The following is a 22,274-nucleotide window of genomic DNA, read 5'->3' on the forward strand; positions in this document are numbered from 1 at the left end:
TCCAGAGAGTTCAATTGCAAGTGAAAATACATGGCAAATATTTTTCATGTGGTTGACATAGAACATATATTTGCAACCTGCCTCTCCAACAGCATATTGCATGTAAAAAAGGCAGCAAACAAATAATGCCTTCCACTGCACAACATGAGCAATGGCTTAAGAAGGCTTTCCTGTGTTCCATCTGAGATTAGTAGTCGGAGAAGTTTGATTTGTGCCACTGACAATAACTGTTCATTTTAATCTGTCTAATGAATTCAAACTCCAAAATGATGGTGCATTAGATATGCAGCATAAACAACTGCTGCAATAAGCGTTATTCAAATTGAAAAGTCAAGAATTTAAATTTTTTGGAACTACTGCAATCCAGGGGCCCAATGAATCATTAATTTTGTCCTCCTCTGCCTGGTTGGGTTTAGTAACACTCATACAACTTACAAGGAGATGAGGCTTATTTGTTCACAACATTATTGCCCTGTATTGCCCTGTAATGTTCACAACATTATTGCAATTATTGTAGAGGTGCTACACTCATAAATTTAATGAAAACAGTTTATTTGGAGATATGAGAGAAAGACTCAACCTCAACAGAAGTTAGTGCTTAATCCAGGTTCATAAAAAGTCACTTTTTGCCTAATTCATAAGTTTTCTACAGGAGTTGCTATGTCATTGCATGGGATAGGACTTCCCTGGGGGTGCACATGGTTCTTGTTTTGGTTTCTTCTCCTTTCCTCATTCTCACCCAGCCTGGCTTGACTTTCCCTCTGGGGTCTGAATCCTTGTGTGAGTTCAGCAAACCTCTACAAAGCCTGTTGAACCATGTGATTTTCCCTGCTTTCTGAATTCTATTTTTTTCTGGTTTAGGACCATCCTCCTGGGGGAGATAGTCCTAGTTTAGAGGAAAAAAGTTCTCAGATTTCTCCTTGCTGATGGTCTTGCACTAGTCCTGTGCCATGGAGAGAGGCTATTGCAGACAATGTTTGGTTGAAATCCAGCAGCGTATTGCTTCAGGTGACCCGGCTGTTTGCTCTGTCAGTATCAAACATGCACAATCTCAACACCACCAGAGACCTGGTAAAATTAAAGAAGAATATTTTTTTCAGAGGTGTACAGTGATTAAAATTGAAAACACCTCCAGTAAAACTGAAGTTTGCCAGAAACATAAGAATTGACCAAATCTGCATGGATTTTTGGGGTTACGATGAAAAGTTCTCAAAATACACTTGAACAAAATCACGTTTTGGAAAGTTAGCAAATTAGCAGCCGTTATCCAGAGCTGAAAAAAGAATATCTGGATTTAATGCGAGATAAAACCCATCACAATATTCAAACAAAATAGCTCACCTGGTTCTGGAACATCTTCCAAAATACCTAGCCTGAATAGAAGTACTGCATGAGAAATTTAACTGCAAGTATTTCGCAAAACAAAGAGAAATAAGATTGGGGCGCTGGAAGCTTTTGTCAATTTCTGTGTTAGGCAGGGTCAGTTACATTCTTGTATGGATGACATTGCTTTACCTCTGGCTACTCTCCATTGTAGACAATGCCTTCAATTACTATTTTAAAGGTGTCTACCAGTATATAGATGCATTAATATTATATTTTGGTCTATCCACTGAAAGAAAAAGTCATTATTTTAAGAGCAGTTGGAGGGGCAAAAGAGGCAATAAAATTTCTGGAATACAGTAATCTCAAAATAGTTAGTATAGACATTCCACATTTACCGTATTCTTTTCATTTATTGAGGTATCTCTTGGAGTTATAGCATGGAGTAAATGTAGGTAAAGGTAATGTTCTTGCTTCAAGTATCTTAAAAATTAGATAATTTGCAAACATGAAAATGAAAAACTAAATTGTATTCACAAAAGACACAGAAATATTTACCATATTTTTTCCTATCTCTGTTATTGTTATTCGCTTTCAAAAAGTTATCTGTTTTGCTTAGTCAAAGGAAAGAATTGATGTTAATAAGTTTTTAAAATGTACAGGTGTTCTGATGAGACACAGATTCACTGAGAGCAGATATCAGTGCCTGCAAGACAAGAAATGCAGAAAAAGTATCTTAATTCTTATTAAAGAAATTATTGTCACCAGTGTTCCTTACTGTGAAAGTGACATAAAATGAAAATATGTGAGAAAATTTGAGGATTGTATTGGATTTTTCTATGCCACTGTAAAACCATAAAAATGATAGTGTCAAGAAATATAGCCTATGTAAACAGAAAATTTAATTGCACTAATTGCAACTGTTCAGTGGTGGAACTCTTAAATCCAGGAGAGAGCCTATAATTGTTTCAGTTGCATTGACAGACTTTAATTAACATTTAGTTATACTGTAAATGTACAAAACTATCAATGAATATGAGTAGACATTTAAAGGTGTAATGCACTGCACAGAAGCACAAAAATAGAAGAGCTTTAATGGTTCTCCTGTTTTTAGGTTAATTCAAGAAGGTAGATTGTAAGCTTTTCTTGCATTCCTTTTTATCTACTTTTCCATCACATAGACTAATGAATTTTTAAAGGATCTATGCTGCTGTGTTTAATGCTTATATTCAATGGCTGAAAGAAAGTCTTCTAATTCAGCAATGCATTCAAACTACTTATAATTTCTTATCTATCAATGTTTAGACTCAGATTTAAAATCAACTGAAAAATCTCACACTGAGTTTAATGGGCAAGGACTTAGGCCCTTATAGAGTGGTCATTACCAGAGACTCTGATTCTGCAACTGACTCCATGTGGGAGTCAATCGAAGTCAATGATGCTTCTAGGGGGAAGCTGAATCTGTCTATGCAAAGTCAATTCCAGGACTTATGCCTTTGTAACTAAGCATTGTGTTTGCAACAAAACCACATTGATCTGCTCTCTGAAGAACATAATGGAGGCCTCTACTCTCAAGGTAGTATTTCTCTTCTCTTGCCATGTCTCATCATGATTTTTCCTAATTCATATTTATACATGCTCTGTTTTTTAAAAGATTTTTAATATGTTGTGTTTCTACATTCATTATTGTTAGGACTTTGAGGATGAGTTATTTGTTTACTGAGCTTTTTAAAAGAAAATGGTGATGAAAAAGACATCTGTAAACATAGAACTACTCTGTAAGCCACATGAATGTATTAAAAACTGTGTCAAAAACTCTGTTGTATCTATAAATGGTTTAAAAGTTTAATTGTCAGTTTTACCTAATGGGTTCAGGTAATTAAAATGCAAAGAAGGCTTGGGTTTTTCCTCTAGTTTTTCTCCACTCTAAATAAAAGGAGAAGAAATCATTAAATTGAACTTTGCAGTTTCATCTATACAGCGGAGAAATGTGTAGTTACCCAAAACTTTAAAAGACATTCAGAATGACAGAGGTTTATATATAAACAGACAGGACAATTATCTTTGAGTAATTGTTTTTCTAGACTTAAGGCTTCAGATCTTAGTTGTCACACAGAGTTTTTCATATTTTCCCCTTCTGATTTGTCTAACCTAGAGGTCATTAGACACTTCCCCAGGATGACAAAGAGAAGGTTCGAGCTTCTCAGCTGCCTGAATAGATTTAGAAAAGCGGATTGAAGTTGTTTGCTTGGAAAAGCAGACAACAGGGCAAGAGAGAAAAGGCAAAAGGAATCTCCCTGTATTAAGTTTGCTGTACCAAAAAGAGGTTCAGTAAACAAATAGTGAACATCATTAAAAACACTATATTTAATTTGAGCTCTCTTCTGAAATCTGTCAATGAGCTACAAAAGACTTCTAGTGAAGGGGGCAGGAGTGATGAAGCTCAGTAGAGTGAAGAAACAGTGTAAAAAGAGAAGTCTGTGTTAATGCCTCCCCACACATTCTTGACTGTTTTATCACAGTAACACTGGATAGTTGAGCATTTCTTCTACCCTGTTTTTCTACTCCCACGAAATTATGTGTCAGGCTGAGCATAGATACAGTGTAAGTAAAAAGGTTAGAAAGTTGCTGTTACAAGTTGTGTATAAACCTTAATGTCTGTTGATGGCTTCTAAAAGTTCCTTTGTTTCTCCCAAAAACCAGATCAGACAGCACTATTGATAAACACCATTTGCCATTTCACACATCATGTGTGTTTGGTGTCAAACACACTCATTATGCAGGGTTTTAAATGTAACTAAAACATATTTTAATTAATATGAGTAAAGATCGGAACAGACCTTTGAGATGCCAGATAGGAAAGTGTTGGTTCTTTCTCCAGCTTTGTAGCAGAACCATCACTAATGGCTTCTGACTGCCAACCACAAACAGCAGGCACAGATGTAGGGTCCATTTTCAATGGTGGCTTTTCTGGCAGGGAGAGATGGTGCTTACCCTGCTGAAAAGCATCCGGACAGGCTGTCCTGGCTGCAGAACAGCAGGTTAGAGAGAAAACAGCCTTTGGGTGATCAGTGAAATCTGAAACTTTACAATGAGATACTACAGAAGAAAAATTCCTGATTCTTGCCACGCAGTCTGTGGGGAAGCTCCAGAGGAGGAATGAGATTGTAACAGCTGACATTATTGGCAAAGAGAAAGTTCTGCTTCGCTTTGTGGATGAGAAAGAGTGGGACACACTGGCTTTCTAAATGTTGCTTTGCAGCATGCAGAAAGCCTGTGTTTCTGGTTTTAATCTGGCCTATCCTAAAATAAAATGTTAAACAGTATTTTCTTGTTAAAATTGAATGTCTGGATAATGACCCTTCCAGCTTGTGTGCAGCTTTAGGTAGCCATTTGTATTTACATAACTATGCAACTGTGACTACATGGAGGTCCTCAGTATTTTTTTAAACAGCCTGTAGGGTTTTATTAAAAATCACCAGATTATATCTTGAAGTGGTTTGCTATAATTAGGAAAACTGAATTAACAATTTAGTAATTTTAGATCTTCTTCTCTCCTAAAATGGAAATTTTTGTTAATTTTAAACCTTTTATAGATAGAATTTAGGGGGGAAAAAGGAAGATGTGAGCCCTATTTGTTTTCTGATGTTGTCACAAACTTATTCAAAATTTTGGGTTCATTTCCAGATCAAATAGAGATTTTTCTGTTTGTTTGCGGTCATTAACAGAGTCTTTTACTCTAACCTTGCAGTGTAACCTTTTGAAACTAGACCATGCAATTCCTGTAACAGGAAACCATCTACACTGTGGGTGCTCTGGGATATTATGCTGGAGGTGGCATTTTTGTAGGCTTGTGTTTTGATTTGTTGTAAACTTTGTCGACAGGTCCCTTTATGTCATCCATTTCTCCTTAGACCTCCATGAATGCAATGTGACAATGGCAACTTCTGAACATATTTATCTGAATGTGCAAAAGAAAGCACACAATTTTACATCCATGTAAGACTCAAAAGTAAAATCAAAACATTGGTAAAAAAAATCTATGTGAAGTAAGTAAAGACAACCTCACCTCATTTACTTAGAAATATCATGTGATGGTTGGATGACATTGGTTGAAAATGTAAACAACCACTCTGGGAGGACAAAAGGTGTTGGAAGCTGTCCTTCCAAGGGGCTTGGATATTATAGGAAGCATTTCATCATTGATATTGCCAGCTCTAATTAGTCCTGTTAGGAATAGGGTGACAGTGTTTACCCCTTTTGATGTTTGACTAGTGTATTTCTGCATTTTTTTCAGATCCTTGTTTGCATGTATGCACATAATTTTCACATCTTTCCTTCCTGAATTTACTCTGTGGATGGATCAGATAGTGTTAAACACAGAGTTTTCAGCTGCATGCCTCAGAATTTCTTGTGGTTGAAGTCAGTCTGAAGTGTTTCTCTGCAGTCTTCCTTCCGACCCCATTAGTCATGGGGAGTTTTTGTATTCTTGCAAGTGCTCATTTAAAAAATTAGATCTGTTCTGGGTTTAGGGCAGTTCCTCCTACATCCCACTGTGTTTTCCTTCTTTTAAAATCCCTTACTAACTATTTTCTTCCTGCTTTTGTGCCAGGAACTGCCTTCAAGACCTGGAGTTTTCTGTGCTGCATTCATGATGTCTTAAGGTCCACATGCATATTCCATCATTGTTTCCAGATGTAGCTCTTGTTTCTTCTGGCTCTTGTCCACCGCAAACTCTACCACACAATACTTTATACACAAACATGTTCCACGGTGTACCTGCTCTAGTGTAAACATACACACAGATGTTGCAGTGAGATTTTTTGGTGGGAGGACAAAAAATAAGATGGGACTCACTCTCCTTGCATCCTTTCTTGCATCAAAAGCTACCAAGAGCAGTGAAAATCAGACAGACTCATGTGGAGGCCTGAACTGGGAGCTGGGGGTGACCCCCAATACAGGCAGAGCCCTTCTCAAAGCTTAGTCAGTCCATATAACAGGGTCCAAAGAACACCCTGTAACTATCAAAAAATGACAGGTCACAAGCCTGGCCCAAGATCTGACTAGAAAACCAAAAAGCTAATTGGGAACAGCAGGGAACACATCTCAGGACAGGTGTGGGTGTTCTGATCCCAGCCTGAGTGGAGCCTCAGGTCATGGGCCTTAGAGAGGCTGGCTGGGCTGGTCAAAGCAATTGTGCCCCTGGGTGCACTCAGACTCCTCATAGTAGTCATGTCTGTTTTCCTTTCTGAAGACTATCTTTTAAAGGCAGAAGAAAAATCTTTCCTCTATAAAACCCTTTCTGCTAAAATCTGCTGCTCTCTGGCTTCTGTGGCCAGGGTTGCTTGGATGCTGAGATCTCTGACTAGTTGCTCCTCATCCATTTAATTTTGACTCACTTGTTGACTGCCCATCACTTGGCTGTCATTCTCTTTCCTTCTGCTCAGTTATCACTTATAATAAAACCTTCAGACAAATGGTTGCAACTACAACAGCAGCTAGCAAAACACAAGCCAACATCCTTATTCAATTCTTCTGGCATAACACGGATTGTTTCCTTCTTTAAATCTCTCACAAATTCTTGTCTCACTGCCATATTTTATTTGTAAGATTGTTTGTGTGCTTAGAATAAAAAAACTTTATTCTAAGAACATTGGCAATATCCTGTTCCTTTATTGGTGCCTTTCATGAGAAGTTAGCAGTGACAAAAGCTACAAGAAGTAGAGGCATGCAATATTTGTCCTTACTGCTCATTCAGCTTCTGCTCCACTCAGTAATGTGACAATGTTCTTTCCTCATTTGAGAAAATGTTCCTTTGAATATTTCAGTGAATATCTGCAGTTTCATTTGTGTGCAACTGACAGCTGTCTGTGGGCTTACAAGGCAAAGAGAGAACATGATCACATCAGCAGTGCTAAAGGGATAGATGGAAAGTTTTGTTAGTCCTAACTCAGTGATGCACCCTGTGGTACAGCTACGGATGTGACACAATTGCTTTTCCATATATCTTTATCTGGAATTATTTTTTCCCAAGTTCACATGGGTGAAATTGCAGCAAATTGGATGCCATATACCAAAATACAATTGAACTGGCACGAATGGATTCTTTAAATGCTCTGGATAACTTAGCATGCTCTATAACTTATATCCAACAACCAAGCTCTTCTGCATTCAGGCAACCTAGTGACAGCTGTCTGCTAGGGTGCAAAGTGCTGGGGTGCCCAGATACAGGGCATGCTCAGCTAGGAGAGATGAATCCTTTCGGGTTCATTTCTAAAAGGACACCAGTTTTGGCTTTTAGGACAGCCTCTAGATGGTTTAGAAACCATACTGTTTTATTAATGAGATCCAAAACATTATTCTCTTTATGCCTTATTTCCTGGGCAAATAAGAAAGCGAAATGGTCTAAGGCACCAGATACTCTTCCATGGGGTGTCTGCATTCACTCCACAGAAACCAAACATAAAACACCTTCCAGCATCCTCTAGTGACTTCAACAGTATGGACTTGCTGGTCCACAAATACTAGTAATACATAATATAGATAGCCCCTTACCTGCAAGATGAACTGGCCAAGTCTGTTAGTCAACTTGATGTTGAACTGATACTTTCATTACAAAATACTGGTTTACTCACTGGAAAACTCTGGACCTGTTTCGTGGTTTGCCATTGTGCAACACACCTGCCTTAAACTCTGGATGTATTTGTCAGTACATCTATGGTCATATACACCCTTTCTTTTGCATTGTCTTACTCTCTCCTTTCCCTTCTTTCTCAACATGCAAGTGCTGTTTTCTTTTTTGCTGTGTAAGTCTTGTGTTTCCTTACTGCTAATAAAACCTATTTTACTTTCATGACAGTTAAAAAGGATGTATCAGCTTGCTAACTGCTAAGAGAACAAAACCTCTGCTTATTTACAGACTCACATAATCAAATTTGTTTTGTTGTATAAGCACATCCTTTTTTAAGTACATTACTAGACTGCACTGTTTCCCCGCTCTTTGTCACTGACTGAATTGGTTATTTAGTGACAAATATCATAATGATTCTACTGATGTTTATGGAGCTGCAAAGGAGTATTCAATATTTTTACTACCTTAGCAAAAGGCTTTATTTTAGTTTTACTCACTGCACACTTTCCTTGGTAAACTTAGAAAGGGAAAAGAACAAACAGTAGGAAATCATTAGCTGGTACTGACAGGTCAATGCAGTGAGATTATTCCTATAGATCCTAGACTTGCTGTGTATTTAAAGATAAAAGGTAACATAATTGCATATCTTTTCATGATCTTACTGTCCAAAGAGAATGTGTATTTCCAAATAGGGGAATTTTTCCTGGATGGGTCCACAAGTGTTCCCAGAAATTGCAGCTGTAGAAATATTTAGGTACTGGCATAAGGTTTTGTACAGATTTTCCAAAAATTGGAAACCAACCCCCCATTCTGCCACAAAACAGAGCATGGCTTTTTATATATTTTTACTTCATCTCAATTTTCAGATCATTGAAGCATCTGCAGAGAAGATACTTCATTCCAACAGGATGGTAAATTATTCTTTGAATAAAGCAACATCACACTGCACCTCCCATGGAATCCTTTGACAGAGAGAGGAAACTGTAATATCATCATTAAAAATTTTTCCCACAATCCAGCATCAGATTTACCAGTTCCCATTTATTTTTCTAAACCTGGGGCCTTACTGAAAATTATATTTGATTGACAAGAGATGCCAAACATCAAAAGACATGCAGCAGTGATGTTTGGGTGCAGATACTACTTTTAAAATTTGAAATAGCCATCTTTCAGAAATTCTAGTGTTTCTCAATGAAAATATGCATGTTATTGTTTCCTTGCTTGGGGTCTGATGCAACTCTTTTGCTTAAAAGCAAGCTTTACTTGAGAACTTAATACAGTTTTTATTAGGATCTTCATATTTGAATGTCTTGCACATTTAGAGATGATAAACGCTGTTTTGACCTATCATTTGGTTGCAGATTGTCCTGTGAAAAAACACTGCAGAAAAGATCTGCTATTGGAAACAGGGATGCTGTAGCATTTCTTCTAAACAGAAGCATGTTTAATGGTCAATAAAATGAGCTCTTGGCAGTCATTCAATTTGATGACTAAAGAATTCCTGCCTTTACAATAACAATGTTATAGTACAAAATAGCATTAGGAAACTGACTGCACTGATTGGTTTGCAATGAGTCATAGCTATGCAATTATGGCTCTGCAATTGCCCAGGCATGACATCATAAACTGTCACAATACAGACTTTAAAATTATTTTTAAAATTTGTTGTTGTTTGGTTTAAATAAGGCCAGTATTCTCTGAGTATCCTGTGTGTTACATGCATGTTAACATGTTGTGTGTTACATGCCTGGTTAGACACAACTACTGGAAGATGAGATTTCCATTGTAAGCCTTCATGGGTGATTTTGCAGATATCATTTTTACTGACATCAAAATATAAAAAATATTAAAAAATCAAGGGATGGGAGATCTTTATACTTTGAGGGCAGAATATTTTCTCTAGGTGTAATTGTTAGCTTTCCATCAAAGGCCAAAATCTGATGTATATAGCTGGCTCTGTGTGACTGTTTTTGCCATTGCTCTGTCATCTGAGAGCTCAGAGAACTGGCAGATTTAATATTTCATCACATGTTCCAGTATGCGTCTTAATTCCTACATCGGCCTTCTAATGGCCAAACTATGGTGCTGATCTGTTGCATTTCATATGGGCAAAGATATCAGCATTAGAGTCCCAATGTTTCATCCTATTCTATCTCATTCTGAGAAGCTTCATCATTTTTCCTGTAATTGATCCCTGAAGTTTTGATGGGTATCCTAAAGCCACTTTACATGAACTGCAATAGCCAGTGAAAAGTCAACAGAATAAGAATACCAGAGCTAGCAGCAGAAATAGCTAAGATTTACTTTAAGTATCTCTTCTGTCATAGTTTGAGGTAGAAAGCTTAACATTGCATTTTTTTTTCCTAAATTCAAAGGGAATCTAAAATTCAAAGGGAAACATTTTCTTATGCAAAGAATAATTTTAGGACGTTGAGGAGAAGAAATAGATTCATTCTAGCCCAAGTGTGGATGTTGATCTGTTAAAGATTTTCAGAAAAATGTGAGAGACAGATAAACCATAGTCAAATCCATATTAAAGTCTCAATACTCTGGGCTTAATATCATGCATAAATGTCTTAACCACCAGGCTGTGGAGGCTGTGTCTCTTTTTAATCACTTAATCCACTAGTATAATTCAACATGAGCTGGGACAGAGCCTGAGCTGTTCATGTTCTGTTGTTTTGACTCTGTTTATAAAATTTCTTACCAGTGACATGTTCTTCAATACCTAGAAAAATTCTGTAGAAGAAAAACTGAAACTTGGAAAAATATTTTTATGCTCTTGTCAGCAACTTCTTCAGAGCTTATCTAAAGCATCCAAGATGACCTCTTTCAATTCTAACCAAACAGCACTGATTTTTTCACTCTTTCTGGATCTTCCAAACAACACTAAGATAAAATTTTATGTCTAGATGTTTTGTGACAAAAGGATGTGACAGTAAGAGTCAGCTAGTCTTGTTCCATTTTCTTTGCTGGAAAAAGAACAAGAAAAGGCTCCATGAACAGGATGCAAATCAGGGTACATCCGAGCCTTGTCCCCTGCTTAATACTGAGAGGAGAAAATATGAATTGCCAACCACCAACAAATGTGTGTCTTTTCATGCAGCATCTCTGTTGAGGGAGGCAGAGAAGAGGCAGTGGTGGAAGGTAACATTCTATCATTGAGACAAATCTCACAGGGCTAGTGAGGCTCCGAGCCCTAAACATCTCACTTTCAATCCCAATTAACAGGCTGGACTTGTGACTGCTGGCAGTTCTCTATAGAAATTACAGTTCTGATGCAAAATCTTTTACCTCAGGCTCCATGGACCTGTCAAAAGGCTACAGTCAAATACCTGCTCGTCTACAGGTAAAGAGGTATTTGTATGCACTTGCAGTGTTCAAGATTGTCATGTATTTTCTGGTTGGAATAGCACATCATCAGAGAGCATGCTTTCCTTTGTTAGTACATTTTTCCTTTCTCCTTATTTGTGGTTAGTAAGGTGCCTACTCTGGAGCAAGAAAGTTCATCCCTGATTCACCTGGATGATATTTTTATCACACCCTTCTAAGTAACCTATCCCTTTTTTATGCTTTAGCCTTGGTTCATTAACTTTTCACCTGGGGAATGTAGTAAACAGAGAAAAATCAATTCTGACTCAATCCAGCTCTCTAAACTTTCTGGAGTTCTTGTTCAACACTGAAACCGTGACCCTGGAGACTCCTCTTTCATAGAGAATATATATTAACTTTGTCAGTCAGTCTGATTAAATCTCTCTTCCCCTCTTTTTCTCCCTCTCTCTCTCTCTCCTGTCTTCTAGTCTCTTTTTAGCCTTTTTTTATGCCAGCCCTTACTGAAATGAGATATAACAGAACCACACCAGTTTTACCCTTAGGAGATAGCTGCAGATATTACCTGATTGATGGCTACTCTATTTTTCTTCTGAACTTGTTTTTACTCCTGTCACCTTCTCTTCTCTCCCTGAAACCCAGGTTTAGAAAAGGGAGATAGCAAGCAGGTCAGATTAAAAATTCACACTGTGCTCCTCTGCAGCAGTAAAAACAAAAGTATCCCCTATTCTGAAGTACAAACTACCTGGGGCAAAAAACTGCTATGGTTTCAAGAGAAGTCTGAATAAGACAATACAGAGGACCTTCAAGACCAGAGTTAATTAAAGCGTCTCCCAAGTACAGCACATCAGAGCAGAATTTCTAAAACCCTCAGAACAGAGCAATAACCTTTTCCACATTGTTTTATATCTTACTTCACAAAAAAAAAGACACGAGACAAAGAAAAACATCAAAACAATGATAGCAAGGCTCCTTCCACACATATTTAAACCTACTTAAGCTGGTAATAAAAAAATAAAAGCATTGAAGTATTAATTCCACATACCGAGCAAAGTTATACTCCAAGTGGCAATAGCCTATCTTCTGACATAAGGACTGTCAATTTACATTGTGTCAACATAATTTTATTATAATTCTAGGCCATAATCCTCATATATTTTCTAGATGACAGGCAAGATAAGAATACACTAGTTTGGATATCAGTACAGCATGGTCTAGGTTAATTGTCCTTGCAGAGATGCACTGTAATAGTCCTTTATTTCTCCTAGAATTTTAACTGGCTCAAAGGATTTTATACAGCAGTGAACTGCCCCACCTGAACATACCCCTTACAGAGAGATGTTAGTTACTTCTTACATGGAAAATCTTCTGGGAGTTCCATGCTGACCTGCACACCATTGGATTTTGACATCATAAAAAAATGGCCAAACTTTGCAAACTGTCTCTGAGTTTTCTGTATCATAAGTTCATTTTGTAGGTAACTAGGAACCATAGCTTAGGTCTTCAAAAATCCTTTGTGCATCTGAACTCAGGCAATCTGCAAAATGTCTTAGAGTCTTTCTTGTAAGAGTTCTGTCTTCCAGATATTGATCTTAATCTCAATCCAATACTCTGTTTTGTGATCTCTTCTCTGAACTGGTGCATTTATGTGAGATTTCTATGTCATATCAACTCCACCCTTCCTTTCCCACTCATTTTCACACTTTGCCTATTAATTTCTTAAAATGCAAAAAAAACCTCAAAACCCAAAGAGCCAAAATATAAAGCAGTAAATTGGAAGTCCATGACCTCTAATCTTATCTGATAGCACTTAAAGGTCTAGAAGAAAGCTAGGAGATCAGATGAACATTGTCACATTTTCTCTGAACTGGAGGAAAAAACATGGGCTACACATAACAGGAAAACTTGGTCCATGGCTCCTGCACCATTAGCAACTTGCATTAGAGGTCAGAGTGATGGCCATTTTGCACAAGATGGTACTTTTGCATCCCATAACTCTTAAGCAGATGCACACAGCAAATGCTACAGCAGAAGAAGCCAGTAGGTCCATCCAGTTGGCGAATCTCTACCAGAGGTCATTGCCAAAATCTTTGGAGGAGGAAATAAAGCCTATGTTATATACCCAATTTTGAAATAATATACTACAGGGATAAATTTTTTCATGATTCCAGCTGGTGATCAGGTTATGTCTTGAAATTGTGTGTGGATGCACTCAATTTTTTTTTTTTGTGTTGGCAACACTTAATTATTAGAAAGCAAGCAAATCCAGTAACATTAAAAGCATCACTGAAACACTACACAGCTCATCTTGGAAAATTATGGGTTTGTTTGTAATTTTTACAAATAATATTACAGATGGCATTAGCATAGAATCTGTACAATTTAAGGCCTGTTTTAATAAACATCTAATGTCAAAGTCAGCATCAAAGTCAGCACTGGAAAGAGCAGGTGTAGCTTTTTATTTGTTGCTTCTGCATCTTAATCATGATCCTCAGCCAGAGACAGGAGACATTTTGTATAATATTGAGAGGGAGAAAAGACAAGATTTGCAGTTGATAAACCTGTATTTGCAGTATAACACAAATTATTTATTCTCCTCTCACAGGACTGAAATGTTAATATTGTGGAGTACTGTGTAGAATTGATGATTCCTAATGAAGGTGTTGTTATTATTATGTATTAGCAGAGTGGTATGTTGTGACTTCTCAGTAAGTAAGTCATGTCACCATTATATTCATCAGTCTCATAACTTAGTACTTCGTTCAATTGTAACATAACTTTAACTGTTCTCTAAGTGACAAAAAAAAGTGTGATGGTTCACAGAATGTTCCATTACACAAAAGATGAACCAAGGAATATGGGAAACATGGAGACATTTTAAGATTGGTGTCATCTCCTGGAAGTATGAAACATTTATTTCCAGAATTCTTGTTTTTCTTCCAGTTTCTCCTCACTCCCATGTATACTACATCTTCTTTTGAGGGAACTAGCCTGTATTCATGCAGGGCATTGTCAGATCTCATACAGAATGCATTTTCCCAGGATTATTCCCTTAAAAAAAACAACAAATCAAAACAACAACACAAAACCCAAACCAACCAAACAAAACCAAACAAACCAACAAACAGAACCACATCACCCATCAAAACAAAAAACCCAACATCTGATGGAAGATCTTCACACATGAAAGAACTTTGGGGAAAAAAAAGATTCAGAAGAATTGGAAGAAGAACCAGTGAATAAGTCTGTATGCTCAAAACTGGAAAGGCAGTGGCAGCTGCAGTGCTTATGTTAGGGAGTTTAGATCCTCCTTTATCCCACTATTCTACTTCCTTGAGTCTGCCTGTATTTCTTTACTTTTCATATTAATAATGTGTGGTTCTAATGGGCAGGCTGGAGACACTAACGTCAGAAGAGAATGCCTCCAGCTCAGGGTAAACAGGTGTGGCAGTGGCGGATATAGGTCAGGTTTAAGTTTCGAGACTTCTATAAGGATTTCAGACTTCAACATGAACTGTAAGCTTGAAAAAATTGAGGTAAAAATTTAATTCTATTTTATACATACCTGTGAAAAGGTAGGACAGATAATGACACCAGACACTGTAATAACTGACAAATCTATTTTTTGTATTTTGATTTAGAGATGGAAGTGTTTTTTATTAAACAATCTGATTTTAAGATGAGAAATAAAACTGTTGTTTAAATTATTGAACTGAGTGGTCCATCATTAAATTATAATTTGGGGAAGTGACAAAATACTCCTTTCATTTTTGAAAATTTATCCTGAAGGATGTTTTAACCACAGAAATGTATTTAACCACAGGAAAATGCTCCCAGTTAGCAAGAACAAAGAACCTTCTCAGATTCAAGGGCAAAAATCCACCCTAAGAACTCAGAATCGAATTTACTAACAGTAGCATATGTGAGCTAGAAAATGATATTATCTTCTGGGAAAATTATACATCGCTGCCCTATGAAGTTGTGTTAATGCACATGAAGTTTTTATGTCCAAATTAAAGAAAAAAAACTTTCAAAAGCCAAACAGACAATACATTTGTACATAACAAGCTGACTTTTCCTCAATTGTATTTACAACTCTGTAATAGTTTTGTATATTCGTATAGTTGAAATGTTTTATTTGAGCTGGGTTGCAGAGAAAACTGTTATGATATCCAGAAATACTAATAATCCTTTTATATTATAAAGATATTTAACAAAATGTTTTACAATGAAAATCAAAGACTAGATGTTGGGGTGAGGATACAGGCTGTCAAAAGATTTAAAAAGTGATCAACTGTCTTTAGAGCTTGTAGTACAACAATTAGGAGCAAAATAGAAACCTTTGGTAATAATGTGTGACAGAAGGAAGAGAACATGAGCTGCAGGCCCCTGTATTATAACTTAGCAAGGACTTTTGATTGGGTCATTGATGTTAAGCTAGCACTCCCACCCATTTGTCCTGAAGCAGCTTATGCAAAAAAATTCCCTAGTTGCCCACACAAACCCCACATTCTAAAATCAGCATACGTTAGAAAAGACAAAAAGAGCTTTCAGCTGACAAGAGAGTTTGTGTAAATTTGAATCTGTGATTCAAACTAGCTTTGAGATGACTAGCACTGAAACACAAGCTGCAAAAGTAAGTTTTAACAGAGGACAACTACCTAATTTTACAGACTGGAAATCTTTATTTCTTCTTTAGTAGCATTTGACTAGAGCCAAAAAAAGAGTTAGTCCATGACCAAGAATACAAAGATGGTAGTTAGCAACTACCCCATGAATGCTGGGGAATAGATTGTGAAGTGGAACACAGGCAACAGAAGAGTTACAACCAGGCCATAATACTTCAGAAAGAAACCCAAAAAGAGTAATACTGTACATCCAGCACCACTTTGAAAATACAGCCTTAACTGAAAAGAAAAGGGTATAGCTTAGCTTGGAAAAGGTGTTGGGTTTGATGGAATGAAACTGTGTGTCTTTGTGCACCTTTGGTTGCAACACTCATAGGAAGTTCAACAAGTACAAAGAACTCATTGAAAGAAGTCTTGTTGAGCAAACCATTCTTATGTTCATCTTCAAAACTCAAAACTATACTGACATTCTAGTGCTGTGGTGTTAAAAACAGACCCAATGCTCTGGGAAGCTGCTGTTGAAAGCAGACACACTTAGCAGAGCACACCTTTCAGAGTGCAACACTTGTATTATCTAAGGATTGGGAGAAGAGTCTACCAGCATGTCACAGTCCCTTTCTGTTTCAGAAAAAGAGGTCCAATACAGTCTGGCAATACATGAGGCATGACTTGGCTCTCTCCTAAGAAGCAGCTGATGATTTGGGCTGTCAGGTTGCAAGAAGCAAGTACTGAAAATACTGTTCTATAATTGTGTGTACTCTATGCCCAAATGTTAAGCATGCAAAAAAACACGGTGAACTTAGAGCAGTGAGTGTGTTCATTGCTCAGGATAATCACAATCAATTGCTATTTTTATTTCTAGGAAGACAATTTGGCAAGGGATGTGATCAGGAAATTGAAGCTATGCTGTCCACAGAAAATGAGCCACAGTATGCTTCAGGAGAATTCAGACAACTTACTGATGAATAACAGGAGAGTGGAGCCAGCATTGAAGAAACAAACTGATGGAAAAGGTGAAACATGCAGGAATGATGTTAATGGCAACGTTTAACTCTTGCAACTCTCCTTTCCACACTCCCTTAGAACATGGATGTTTAAAGTGAAGATTCATGAGGTGGATGACTAAATTATGCTTCTCATAAAGGCTTTCTCATACATTTTTTCTTCTGTTCAGCACAAACGATAATGAACAGCAGAAGTGGCTGAGGAAGTGCAAATAGCACCAAGGTTGTGGGTTTGACCCCCATATGGGCCATTCACTTACGAGTTGGACTTGATGATCCTTGGGGTCCCTTATAATTTAGAATATTCTGTGATATCTGACTCTGTGACAAATCAGTGCTGCAGAAGACCTAGATATCCACATCTATGACTTTACAACTGAGCAGGCCTCAGCACAGTTAAAAGCAACTGCAAAAGTATTTTCAAAAGGTAAGATTCCATATCACATGGACCTTTGACCACAGAAGTTCTATACAGGCCATCAGAGCATAGATCAGTGCTGAAGAATGTTCTGGGAAGTCATATAGAAGCTGGAGCTAGAACAGTATGCCATTAGAAACAGGTAAACAGCCAGTGGCCTAAAAGGCATATACATGTTGCCTCAGCTATTGTTGTCTTGTCTGAGATAAGAGAGTCAGGAGCTATATAAAAAACAGGTCAGCTGTCATCAAGGCTAGAATGCCAGAAAAGTAAAGGACAGTCCCTTATCAACAGCATAGACAAAAAGTGGCATTCTGATCTGACTGGAACTTCAAAAGAGTCACGATAGAAATTGCAGCTCAGGTTTGGATATTGTTTTGGCAGATATATCAGTGTTTAATTGACTGAATAACTGTTCCACATCCGGTGAAATTCCATTTGGATTTCCAGAGAATTTCACTTTCACATTCTTGTTTGGAAGAAAGAAGAATTGAAAAGTGCAGTGCATGGGTTACCAGATATTAGATCCTGTGTCAATTATGTACTGAAATCTCTAAATCCCCTTTAAAAATCAGGAGCCTTTCCCTTGAAGTAATCGTGGTGACACTGAAGCTGAAAAATGTAAAAAAGGTGTAATAGGAACAAAAATGACTAGAAGTAAAAGTGAAAAAAAACCCACAAGTGGAGGATCTTCAGGGTATCTCTACATTGTTAGCAGAAAGGACACCACCTGGAGCCACAGCTGGAGACAAATTAAAAAAAAAAAAAAAATCAAACAAGCTGAGAAAACAAGCATGATGCTGATTATTGATAATCAAGGCAAGTTCATAGAAAGCAGTATCCACAAAATTTTCCTGAATATCAGTTCCAATTTCAGGTCTGTCTGTGTGGGAAGCTGACAGACAGGTTAAATTCTTGACAGAGAAAAGAAGAGATATAACAACAAATTATGTTGGTTGGGCTTTTTCCCCTTTCTGAACGTTTTGCCAGAATGTTTCCATTGCCAAAGAAATCTAGTTTTTGAAATCTCAGTGGTGAAACTCTTGCCATTTTTAAATCACTCTTTAAATCAATGGTCTTAAGTACAGTTGATAGTTATTGCACTTTTGAAAACATAAAGTCCTTTGGAGGAACTGCAGAGGTACTGAAATCAGAATTGAGAAAAGGCGTACGATAATTTAGGTAGTGGATGGTCATTGCTATTTCATACTTCCCTTAGCAATTTTTTTAACATTTTACATTTCTATTTTTATTAGTTTTGTTTCCTGTTCAATACATTGACATTTGTAGATTTGCTCAGTGCAAATGAAAATTGGTATTATTATTGCCTGAGTTGTGAAGTATTTATTCATTAAATTGTTTTTCACTTTAAAGATGTATAAGTAGCAAAACAACAAACGCATTCCTATGCTGCTGACTAATTGACCAATTGCAATAACAAAAATATTGTCAGAACTTCTCTTCCTTTGAAATGGGAAACATTTGCAATGTTATGGCCATTATCTGGTAATATGAAAGAAGAAAATATGTATTTTCTTACAGTAAAAGTGCTTAGTGTCTTGAATATTGTGGAAACAGCAAGTTAGCAAAAGAGCTGTGCTGCATTTTAGGGCTGTGCTAAGACCATTTGGAGCTATAATCATAATATTATGTAAGCATCCTTACTGCTCCACGTCTAGAATGCTGCCTTTCCTTGATTCTTAACCTAAGGGAGTCATCAGTTCATCTCAGAAATACCTCACTCAGCAGCTGCACCTCTGTGCATGGCTAGGCAGTGAGTCCTGGCTGCCCATCTTTGCAATGCAAAGCATGGAGATGCCAGTAGAAGTCCACAAGGTAGATGGTAATAAAAGTCCAAAATCTTGAGGCATCCTTTGAGATGCATAGTGCAACTCACATGTTCCTCAAATAGAGTTTCACCAGAAATATGGTATTTTTGACTGACAGAAACCATTTCATACTCACAAACATCTCCAATAATTTAATTATTTTGACACTTATGATTTTGAAATATTCTTGGTCTTTCTACTGTTTATGAATGACAAAAAAAATTTCTTAAATGAAAACTTAACCTGTTAAAACACATTATTTTACCAAAAGGAGTTTGAGATATAAAGTCTGGGCAAATAAAGAAGAACTTTCCTTTTGACAAATTTCTAGATAGTTGAATCTTCTTTGCTTTTAAACTGTAGGAAAAATAACTTCTGAAGTAAAAATCGGTTTAACAATCCAGTCTGACTGTCACTGAGCAAATTAATGTTCTGTGATAGACTATAGGTTGGTTTGCAAATGATTAAAAAAATGAGGAGCTATCAATTTGGCCATCTTGTAGAAGATCAAATTTGATAGTTTATTTGGGGTTTTTTTCTGGTTTATTTTGTTTATTTTTTTAGCTCAGGCTGGCCAATGCTCAGAGATGAATTCATTTTAATACTGAAGCATGCGTACGAAAAAATACACTTTCTACAGCCCACTTTCTACTGAAGCCAGCTTTTTTACTTTGGGAAAAAGAAAATGTGCCTGAACTAAGGTTGCTAGTTTTCCAGACCCTTAACCCTGGCAGAAAAATGCTCTTCTTTTCCACTGAAAGTGAAATTAATCCCATTCAAAAATGTTGTCTAGCAGTGGCTGCTGCTGTTGTTGCTTTATTGACTGTTAAGACACCTTTGAGTATGGTTGAGAGAGTGGGGAAAAAATAGAAACATTATTGTGCAATCAATTTAGTGTGTTGCAAGGTGATAATAGAATTGTAACTTACTGCAGCATTTTGTTCTCATAAATCATAACTGTTTCTTAAAGGAACAAACAGCCCACAGTCAGTTTCATTTGAAATACTACTTCTAAATTCCTTCGTGCTTCATTTTAAGCATACTTACTTCACTATTAGCTCTGAGTGAGTGCTACATCTAACTATGTTGATTGCTTGTCCTCAGAATATTCTCCTTCCTGGGGCTAACATCCTTCCTGCTACGCCCTGTCAACTTTTCAGTTAGATCAACTTGGGATATGGATCTCCTGTTGTCTTATCTCTACCTATCAGATAATTAATTAACCTCTCTGATAAGCTTTGTATTCTTCTCAGTCTTTGATGGATCTTACAGTTTATCAGAATTGCAATTCATTAATACTGCAGATCCTTTGGTTAAGACTGTGTCCTCAGGGCTCCAAGGTTTTCCTTGCACAGTGTGTGTAGGCAAAGAAATACAATCCTGTTTTTCAAATCAGCAAGCAGTGAATCAATGTTCTTGTCCTTTCTTGCATGCTTATTTCCTAATTTCCATTTCTCTTTACTTCAGCTGTTGACGTCTTTAACTTTGTCTGTATTTCTCCTGTTATTTTGGGGTTTTTTTGACTCTGCTGTCAAAAATGTCCTCAGAACATTGGTTGTTTTAATATGAGTTTTTAAACTTTTTGTCAGAGTTTCATATCCTCTGCATAGGAGTTGAAGACCGGAACTGCTGTATTCTATTAGATTGGTGTTTGTTGCAGGCAGGAATTTAGATTTGTGTACCAAGAAGACTGAGGTGGCAATTCAGACAAATTTTCCAGCAGAGATTAATGACGCTCAGAGCACCAACTTTGCCATTGCAGTTTATTGGTGTAAAGTCAGTTTAAGGATGATTTCTTAGTTGTGCCAGCCTATTCTGCCAGGTCCTTTCTCACATGAATTTCTATTTACATATTGTAGTATACATAATATATACAATATTCCTACATAGTGCTAGGAACAAACATCACTATCAGACACTGTTCTCTGAGGTGCAAAAGCATAGTCTATGCCAATTTGAAATTTTTAAAATTTTAATTTAAAAATTAAATTTTTATTGATGTAAAAATATGTCACTTTTTCAATTTTTCCATATTTGAAAATTGTGGTCACTTTTAAAGCATTTAACAAGAAGGTTGTCATGACAAAAACTCATATGTTGGAATTTTCTATCTAAATTGAAACTAGAAATATCTTTGTGTGATACCAATGACATTCTGTCTGTGTGGAACTTAGTAATAAAATGAGTCCTGGTGGTTTTCAGGGGGGGTCCTATTCCCCCTGAAGCAAAGTCAGAAGGTTCATACTCACCTCCAAGGAGTTTCAGACCCAGAGATTCCAGCTCATATCCTGCTTTCTCTGGTCATATCTGTAGGTCTTCAAGAAAAGTAGAAAACCTTTTCTTGTGCTACCTGAATGGCAGCTGAGGCTTTGTTAAAAACTTAAAAAATTCTCTCTTCTTAATGTGTGTGCTTTAGCAGATGTCAAATCCTTGATTCCCACTATTTGATTTAACAGCTGGGCAGAGTTTCCAAACCATCTACTGGTTTGCAGTGATATCAGTAGATGGCCAGGAATTTCAATAACCATGAATATCTACAGTTTCAGCCTGCTTAATATTCTTTGTATTCTTATGAGAAATGTAATGTTCACAATTAAGTTTAGCATTTATACACACTGTGTAGTATGGCCTGCTATTCACATTCAGAATTCTTTAGAAGTAATAAACCTGGATTGTACATTAAAATGGGCTATGACTCCCAGATGTACCCTGACTATTTTTTTGGCACTTGGCACCACACATTATTTTCCCCTAGTTCAGATGACAGGCAGAGCCCATCTGAGGCAAAACGAAACAATTTCCAACTGGTGGGCTTGATAGTGCAGGTGACATTAAATAATTAACAAGTTCTCTTTCAGAACCATGCCTCATGCTTTAATTAATATCGCTTCTTAAAATAAGAAGTTGTTTACCATTGCTGCTTCTGCAAGCTGATTGCTGCTTGCAAAAAACATCTGAGACATGACTATGCCCAGGGGATTGCTTTCACTTCATTGTTTATAATAACTACAAACAAAGAGCTGCAAAAGCTCATCTCGCCATGAGGCATCCTGACAATCTGCCAGTTTAGTCACCAATAATAATGAGACTGGCACAAGCAATAAGCTCAGC

The sequence above is a fragment of the Lichenostomus cassidix genome, chromosome 3 (assembly GCF_008360975.1).
Source record: "Lichenostomus cassidix isolate B80296 chromosome 3, HeHo_3.0, whole genome shotgun sequence".
In the NCBI taxonomy this organism is placed as follows: Eukaryota; Metazoa; Chordata; class Aves; order Passeriformes; family Meliphagidae; genus Lichenostomus; species Lichenostomus cassidix.